General features: G+C 41.4%; 1 protein-coding gene across 1 annotated transcript in view; it reads right to left on the bottom strand.

Annotated features, from left to right (window-relative positions):
* The window catches only part of klf3 (Kruppel like factor 3 (basic)), a 39,980-nt gene extending 31,333 nt beyond the window's left edge, over positions 1-8,647 (bottom strand). Inside the window, exon 1 of the mRNA XM_062027230.1 lies at positions 8,562-8,647. The gene's annotated coding sequence lies outside the window, so the exon portion shown is untranslated. The remainder of the gene's footprint in view (positions 1-8,561) is intronic.
* Positions 8,648-10,000: the final 1,353 nt, after the last annotated feature.

The raw sequence follows: 10,000 nt of genomic DNA, 5'->3' as shown, positions 1-10,000 counted from the left end.
GTCCAACACTGGCAGATTTGAGCCAAATTGAATGAATTTGTTGCGGCGTCCGGCAAAATATAAAAGCTCTGCGTATATTTAGCGCTGGATTGCGCAACGGCATGTCGGCGAGGTTCCGCGGGCGGTGGAAACACACACATGGACTTGAACTAAGGTTCCGCGGGCGGTGGAAACACACACATGGACTTGAACTAAGGTTCCGCGGGCGGTGGAAACACACACACATGGACTGGAACTAAAACTGGAAGGAGTCCGCCGGCGCACGTGTGTCACTTTTTACTTTTCTAAAGGAAGATTCCTTTTCCTCTGTGCGGGTCTACCTAATGAAGTCACCAGACTGTTGACCCAGTTTTACTACTTACTCTCTCACACACACACACACACGCACACACACACACACACACACACACACACACACACACACACACACACACACACACACACACACACACACACACACACACACACACACACACACACACATATTGACAGTAGGTGAGTATAGTACAGTTGGTGTTATTGACAGTAGGTGAGTATAGTACAGTAGGTGATATAGTACAGTAGGTGTTATTGACAGTAGGTGAGTGTAGTACAGTAGGTGAGTGTAGTACAGTAGGTGAGTATAGTACAGTAGGTGTTATTGACAGTAGGTGAGTATAGTACAGTAGGTGATATAGTACAGTAGGTGTTATTGACAGTAGGTGAGTGTAGTACAGTAGGTGAGTATAGTACAGTAGGTGTTATTGACAGTAGGTGAGTATAGTACAGTAGGTGAGTGTAGTACAGTTGGTGAGTGTAGTACAGTAGGTGAGTATAGTACAGTAGGTGAGTATAGTACAGTAGGTGAGTGTAGTACAGTTGGTGAGTGTAGTACAGTAGGTGAGTATAGTACAGTAGGTGAGTATAGTACAGTAGGTGAGTATAGTACAGTAGGTGAGTGTAGTACAGTAGGTGTGTGTGCAAATATTGTCCTCTTAGGTCAGTTTGGCTACTGTGTTCAACCCTGCACTACAAACATCGCCCTTTAACCTCTCTCTTTCTCTCTCTCTGTCTTCCTCTCTCTCTTCTTCTGTCTTTCTCTCTCTCTCTTCTCTGTCTTTTTTCCTCTCTCTCTTTATCGCTCTCTCTCTTCCTCTCTTTCTCCCTCTATCTTTTCCGCTCTCTCGCTTCCTTTCTCTCTCTTTTCCTCTGTCTCTCTCTCCTTCTGTCTTTCTCTCTTTTCCTCTCTCTCTTCTTCTGTATGTATTTCTCTCTCTCTCCTTCTCTGGCTATGTCTCTCTCTTCCTCTCTGTCTTTTTTCCTCTCTCTCTATCGCTCTCTCTCTTCCTCTCTTTCTCCCTCTATCTTTTCCGCTCTCTCGCTTCCTTTCTCTCTCTTTTCCTCTCTCTCCTCCTGTCTGTCTCTTTCTCTCTCTCTCTTTTTTTCACTCTCTCGCTTCCTCTGTCTTTCTCTCTCTCTTTCTCTCTTTTCCTCTCTCTCTCTTGCTCGCTCTTCCGCTCTTTTCCTCTCACTCTTTCTGTCTCTCTCTTCCTCTGTCTTTTTTCCTCTCTCTTTATCTCTCTCTCTCGTCCTCTCTCTCTCTTTTCCTCTCTCTATCTTTTCCGCTCTCTCTCGCTCTCTCGATTCCTTTCTCTCTCTCTTCCTCTCTGTCTCTTTTCCTCTCTCTTTTCCGCTCTCTCTCACTCTTCCTCTCTGTCTCTCTCTTGCTCGCTCTTCCGCTCTTTTCCTCTCTCTCTTTCTCTCGCTCGGTCTCTCTCTTCCTCTCTCTATCTTTTCCGCTCTCTCTCGCTTCCTTTCTCTCTCTTTTCCTCTCTCTCTTCCTCTGTGTCTCTTTCTCTCTCTCTCTCTTTCCCTCTGTCTCTCTCTCTCTTTTCCGCTCTCTCTCACTCTTCCTCTCTGTCTCTCCCTCACTCTCTGTCTCTCCTTTCCTTTCTCTCTTTTCCTCTCTCTCTCTCTCTCTCTCCTGCTCTTTTTTCTTTATCTCTCTCTTTCTCCCATCCTCTTCTACACCTCTCAGCGGCCGCACGCTCTTCTTACGCTCCTCTCGCTCCATGAATGATACAGAACAACATGACCGAGGGGGGAAAATATTGTGGCTTGGAGTCGTTGGCTACCGACTCAACCACACACACACACACACACACACACACACACACACAACCACACGCACACACACACACACACACACACACACACACACACACACACACACACACACACACACACACACAACCACACGCACACACACACACACAACCACACACCACGTTTCTGCTTGCTCGACAGAACACACACTAAATTACGAAAGGGCTAAATTATAATAGACACGGACACATGCTGATGGGCACACACACACACACACACACACACACACACACACACACACACACACACACACACACACGCACACACACACACACACAGAGTGGGGGTCTGCGCGTGCACGCTCTAATGGCGGCGCTGCTGGAGATGATGAGATCACCAGAGAGCGCACAAACCTCCAGACGACAGCTTTGTCCAAAAAAACCCGCCACAACTCACATTTCTCCCCACATTCTTCTTCTTCTTCTCAGACTTTACGGCCTCATTTCCACTCTGAGCTCATTTTCATACTTTGCAGCCCCCCCCCCCCCCCCCCCAAACCCCAACCACCACCGCGTCTAAGGGGGGGGGGCGGAACTGATTTGTTCAAACTGATTGGGACACGAACTGCATGACTCATCAAGGTGGTGAGCTAATATCGGCGTGTACACAGTCAGGGGGAAGTCACTTCTGTTGACACACACACACACACACACACACACACACACACACACACACACACACACACACACACACACACACACGTGTAAACAGTTAAGGGATATGCCGCGGGTTTTTTCGCGGAGACAAAAACAACTGAAAGCAGTGTAGTAAGCATGCCAGGCCACTAGGGGGCAACATGTTGTATTACATGACAGCAAAGGCACTACTTCCTTATTGTTAACAAAAACAGGCACAGTGGAACCTCGATTTACAATCTTAATTGGCTCCTCGAGCAGGGTTCGTAAATGGAAAAGTTTGTATAGTGAAGCAAATTTCTCCATAAGAAACAATGTAAATGTGAATAATTGGTTCCGGCCTCGACAAAAGTCCATATTTTAGTGGAGGTTTGCACACTTTGAACACAATATAAAGTGCTATACAGTAGTGGATATCAAACACACAACTTTATATTTAATAACAAGCCACAACAACAACAACAAGCTGAACTGTCTGTATGCGCTGCTCTGCACACAGATAAATTAAGGTAAACAAAGTCCCTTTGGTGCCCTCACAACAATCAGAAATCACAAAAATTCTTACCGCTCACTTTTTTTTCTTTCTAAAAAGTATAATCTGCTTACATTAACGTCGACAAAGGAGGAGATATAGAAAAAAAGAGAATACAAAGGGAGGCAGCAGGGGAGGGGCAGTGTGTGTGTGTGAAGTGAAGTGAATTACATTTATATAGCGCTTTTTCTCAAGTGACTCAAAGCGCTTTACATAGTGAAACCCAATATCTAAGTTACATTCAAACCAGTGTGGGTGGCACTGGGAGCAGGTGGGTAAAGTGTCTTGCCCAAGGACACAACGGCAGTGACTAGGATGGCGGAAGCGGGGATCGAACCTGGAACCCTCAAGTTGCTGGCACGGCCGCTCTACCAACCGAGCTATACCGTGTGTGTGTGTGCGCTCTGGAAGAGGCGCCGCTGAACGAGAGGTCGCTCTTCTCCTCCGCTGTGAAAGAAGTCTGCTCTGGCATGTTTTTCCAGAAAAGTCGGGTCTCATCACAATTAAAATTTGCTCCGTCCATTTTTCCGTACCATTAATGTTCTCCTCGCAAATACGCTTTTTTTCTTTTAAACCCCACAGCGATTCTTCCTTTTTCCACGCTGGTTTGTTGTCTTTTTGGTACTCACAGTGAGTTATTAAAATGGACAAAACTTGTCAAAAGGGGACAAAACACAGACCAGGCACACACGCAAAACTGCTGAGTAGTGACTAGCAGTAGTGTGCCCTGATTCTGGTCTGCAGGCGGTTAACATATAAACAAAGTTTAAAGGAGTTAATTAAATGAAATGAAATAATATTACTTATGGATTAATTCGAAAAATATTAGAAGTTCTTCAAATAAAAACTAAATATATCTAAAATGTAAACAAAGTTTAAAGGAGTTAATTAAATTAAATTAAATAATATTACTTATGGATTAATTCGAAAAATATTAGAAGTTCTTCAAATAAAAACAAAATATACCTAAAATATAAACAAAGTTTAAGGGGGTTAATTAAATTGAATCAAATAATATTTCTTCTGGATTAATTAGAAAAATATTAGAAGTTCTTAAAATCAAATCAAAATATACCTAAAATATAAACAAAGTTTAAGGGAGTTAATTAAATTAAATCAAATAATATTACTTATGGATTAATTTGAAAAATATTACAAGTTCTTCAAATAAAAACAAAATATACCTAAAATATAAACAAAGTTTAAGGTAGTTGGTTTATTTAATTAAAATAAAATAATACTAACTTATGAAGTCATTTGAAAAATCACCACAACAATAATAAACACTGATAAATATGTAACTGAACATTAATATTTTCGTACAGGCAGAGTTTCGGACACACCGGGTCATGCAGTAACACGATCGTATTATTAATATTAGTATTACTATTTTATTCTTACAGGGAAAAAACAAGGGTGAGAAGAAAACAAAAAAAGGGGCCAAAAAAATAATGAAATTAGTCACCAGTAATACAAAGCTGACACAATATCTATTTTTAGCATTTTTTTAAAATAAAAAGACATCAATATGGCCTCGCATACTTTTTAGTACGCCACCCTTGGTAGGAGAACTTTGGGCACCCCTGAACTAAAGTGTCGGTATTTTGATTTGAGAATGGATATTACAGCATCAAGATCTGGTATCGATATTTCAGTATCGATCCACACATCACTAGTTTAGATGGATCACTCGGTCTAAGTCTGAATGTTGAATGTACACACTTAACTTTATATTAGTCCTTCTTTAAAGCGGAACGACGTTAATGTCTCTCGTATTTGTTAGCATTTATGCGTCTCCAGTTAATGAGCGATATCACCAGTCCGGTAATTTAGTGAAGTGTTATCAATCTCGGTTTTATGATCGTTTTAATTTAAAACAGTAATGCTCACCGTCAGGGGTTTATCATTCTACCGTTAATCGTTACATCCCCGATTGCGTAACCCTACTTTTGATCCGGTTACCGCGTAAAACCGGACGCTCATCAACGCCATCGTCTAATGCTCCTTCCTCTGACTCACACCCGCCTGGAGACCCTCTCTGTGAGGGTCTCTCTATGAGGGGAAGGAGGAAGCCATCATCACACACACACACACACATTTGTGTATTTCTTACATTCTTGGGACCTCCGAAAAAAATGCCTACGTCTTTAGGACCACCCTTTCTAGACATCATAGGAGAAAATGAAAGACATCCCTGACCTAGAAAAAAATCTACCGAAATGATATCGCCTCATATTTAAGATACATGTGCAATATATATATATATATATATATATATATATATATATATATATATATATATATATATATATATATATATATATATATATTAAAAAAATCGTTACTGTACTTTTAAGGTCCGCCTCACCTTTTTTATTTATTTTTATAAGTAACTCTGCTGCATTGGATTTTATAAGTTTACTTAAGTATACAGAATCCATTTAGATAGCCATCACTATCAAAACAAAACAAAAAATTATCACACACACACAAACACACACACACACTCTTGTATTTGTTACCTTTTTGAGACCCCCGAAAAATGCCTCTCTCTTTAGGACCACTTTTGGTAGATACTGTATATAACGATTTGTATTGATAACATTAATAATATATACATACTGTGCAAATATGAAAAAAGCTTGTTTGTGAAAAAGGAGTTGGAATTTCACGAGAAAAAGGTCACAATTTCACCAGAAAAACTGTGATAATAAAAGTCGTAGTTTTACTCAACGCAAATCAACATTTTTCAAGACAAACTGAACATTTGTGCAATGTTATGATAAAAGTTGGAACTTTACTCAATAACAGTCGCAATTTTACAAGAAAAGCTTAAAATGTTGGCAATTTTATGAAAAGAGTCGTAATTTTACTCTATAAGAAAACTAACATTTTGGCAATATTATAATAATCAGAATTTTACTTGGCAAAATGATGACAAAAGTGATCATTTTACTCCAAAAATGTCAGATTTACAAGAACCCTAAACAAATTTGCCAATATTGTGTAAAATATTGTGATAGACTGTATTTATATTATTCACATGTAAATAATGCTGTATAATAGACTGTATTTATATTATTCACATGTAAATAATGCTGTATAATAGACTGTATTTATATTATTCACATGTGAATAATGCTGTATAATAGACTGTATTTATATTATTCACATGTAAATAATGCTGTATAATAGACTGTATTTATATTATTCACATGTGAATAATGCTGTATAATAGACTGTATTTATATTATTCACATGTAAATAATGCTGTATAATAGACTGTATTTATATTATTCACATATAAATAATGCTGTATAAGACTGTATTTATATTATTCACATGTAAATAATGCTGTATAATAGACTGTATTTATATTATTCACATGTGAATAATGCTGTATAATAGACTGTATTTATATTATTCACATATAAATAGTGCTGTATAATAGACTGTATTTATATTATTCACATGTGAATAATGCTGTATAATAGACTATTTATATTATTTACATACACTACCGTTCAAAAGTTTGGGGTCACATTGAAATGTCCTTATTTTCAATGAAGATAACTTTAAACTAGTCTTAACTTTAAAGAAATACACTCTATACATTGCTAATGTGGTAAATGACTATTCTAGCTGCAAATGTCTGCTTTTTGGTGCAATATCTACATAGGTGTATAGAGGCCCATTTCCAGCAACTATCACTCCAGTGTTCTAATGGTACAATGTGTTTGCTCATTGGCTCAGAAGGCTAATTGAGGATAAGAAAACCCTTGTGCAATCATGTTCACACATCTGAAAACAGTTTAGCTCGTTACAGAAGCTACAAAACTGACCTTCCTTTGAGCAGATTGAGTTTCTGGAGCATCACATTTGTGGGGTCAATTAAACGCTCAAAATGGCCAGAAAAAGAGAACTTTCATCTGAAACTCGACAGTCTATTCTTGTTCTTAAAAATTAAGGCTATTCCACAAAATTGTTTGGGTGACCCCAAACTTTTGAACGGTAGTGTACCTAAGTGTTTATTGTTTATTGTAAGCGAACTGTGGTGCTGAATTTCCCCCAGGGATCAATAAAGTACTTTCTATTCTATTCTATTCTATTCTATAAAAGTCAGAATTTTATATGACAAATGTCACCAATTTGCAGTAAAAAGTAATAATTTTACATTAAAAAAAGTAATAATTTTACGAGAAAATATTGCAATATTACAGAAACAATATGACAAATTGTTCCAAATTTTATAAGAAAAAAGTCGACTCATTGTGAGAAAAAGATTGCTTTTATTTTATTTTTTTGTTTGTAATTGGTTTTTAGTCTTCATTATTTACTTCAAGTTATTACAGTATGTCTCTCTCTATATATATATATATATATTTATTGTGTTTTTGTATTAATTTTGGCCAAATGGGACGCATTTCAATTTCTTACACACACTTGTTATTTCATATGTTGGCCAGAGGGGGAGCACTTTTAAAAGCGACACACAGTCAATTAGAAAAATCCCTCCTTTTTGGGACCACCCTCATTTTGATAGATGTCACCAGCAGGGGGTGCAAATGAGACATTCTCTATTAGATGCAATGTCATTGGGACCATGATTTATGTCATCACTTGTTCACACCTCCTCATATGGAAGACACTTTTCCTTCTTGGTGTCTCAAGAAGGGTAGAAATACAAGAACACACACACGCGCGCACGCCAGAGCAGCAGAAGCACCTCAGAGTGCACTCTTATTATTTCCACACTGCATGATGGGTCGGGGGTGCACAGAAGAGAGGAAGAAGGGAACAAGGGGGAGTGGAGGGGGGGGGGGTGCTTCTGCTGCTGGGGGCCTGTGGTTTCCTGCCCCCCCCCCCCCCTAAGAAAATAAGAGCGGGGGGAATGGAAGAAAAACAACTGACCTAAAGTATGTCAAACTGGAAGAAACAAGGAAGCAAATATGCCAAAACTTGAATGGAGCTCAAAGAGGGGGAGGTGGTGCGTTTGAGGGCGGTGGGAAGAAAGGAGATCCGCTGGTTTTAGACCGAGTTTTACGTCCGTTTTGGTGTGTCTTCTTCACAGACCGATGGCCAGCAGTTTAATGTTTAGCTCTTTACCTTCCACCAAGACGTGCCCTTTGAGCAGCGTGTGTGTGTGTGTGTGTGTGTGTGTGTGTGTGTGTGTGTGTGTGTGTGTGTGTGTGTGTGTGTGTGTGTGTGTGTGTGTGTGTGTGTGTGTGTGTGTGTGTGCGCACTCTTACACATTTTGTTCCACCAGATAACATCAGTATGTTGATTCAGGGGAAAGAGGCGCAGGGGAGGTTGGGTTGTTTCTGTTTGGGGGGGGTCACACCAAATAGGAGTAAATAAGTGCACTTAAAGCTCCTCTAGTGCACTTCAAGTGAAACTAAGACTACTGCAGGCCAAAGTGAACCCAAATTGGGGTTTATCAAAATCAGATTTCTTTCCCAGCTGACTGTTTACACTGCAAGTTAAATGTGATCTTTATCAGACTCCAGTATGAACGCACACAGGCCCCAATGTGGCCCCCATGTGGCCCCAAATTGTGGCCCCAATGTGGCCCCACATTGTAGCCCCAATATGGCTTCAATGTGCCCCAATGTGGCTCCAGTGCAGCCCCACATTGTAGCCCCACATTGTAGCCCCAATGTGGCCCCCATGTAGCCCCAATGTGGTCCCAATGTGGCCCCCATGTAGCCCCAATGTGGTCCCAATGTGGCCACAATGTAGCCACAATATGGCTCCAATGTGGCCGCAATGTGGCCCCAATGAGGCCACAATGGAGCCACAATGTGGCTCCAATGTGGCCCCAATGTGGCCCCAATGTAACCCCCATGTGGCCACAATGGAGCTACAATGTGGCCCCAATATGGCTCCAATGTAACCCCCAAGTGGCCCCATGTAGCCCCAGTGTGGCCCCAATGTGGCCATAATGGAGCCCCAATGTGGATCCAATGTGGCCCCAATGTAGCCTCACATTGTAGCCCCGATGTAACCCTCATGTGGCCCCAATGTGGCAACAATGTAGCCCCCATGTGGCCCCAATATGGCTCCAATGTAACCATGTGGCCCCACATTGTAGCCCCAATATGGCTTCAATGTGCCCCAATGTGGCTCCAGTGTAGCCCCACATTGTAGCCCCACATTGTAGCCCCAATGTGGCCCCTATGTAGCCCCAATGTAGCCCCAATGTGGTCCCAATGTGGCCACAATGTAGCCACAATATGGCTCCAATGTGGCCGCAATGTGGCCACAATGGAGCCACAATGTGGCTCCAATGTGGCCCCAATGTAACCCCCATGTGGCCACAATGGAGCTACAATGTGGCCCCAATATGGCTCCAATGTAACCCCCATGTGGCCCCAGTGTGGCCCCAATGTGGCCATAATGGAGCCCCAATGTGGATCCAATGTGGCCCCAATGTAGCCTCACATTGTAGCCCCGATGTAGCCCTCATGTGGCCCCAATGTGGCAACAATGTAGCCCCCATGTGGCCCCAATATGGCTCCAATGTGGCCCCAATATGGCTCCAATGTAACCATGTGGCCCCCATGTAGCCCCAGTGTGGCCCCAATGTGGCCATAATGGAGCCCCAATGTGGCCCCAATGTAGCCTCACATTGTAGCCCCGATTTGGCCCTCATGTGGCCCCCATGTGGCAACAATGTGGCCCCCATGTG

The sequence above is a fragment of the Entelurus aequoreus genome, linkage group LG18 (assembly GCF_033978785.1).
Source record: "Entelurus aequoreus isolate RoL-2023_Sb linkage group LG18, RoL_Eaeq_v1.1, whole genome shotgun sequence".
NCBI classification, from domain to species: domain Eukaryota; kingdom Metazoa; phylum Chordata; class Actinopteri; order Syngnathiformes; family Syngnathidae; genus Entelurus; species Entelurus aequoreus.
The sequence above is the reverse complement of the archived record's forward strand: the minus strand, read 5'-3'. Positions and strand labels throughout refer to the sequence as shown.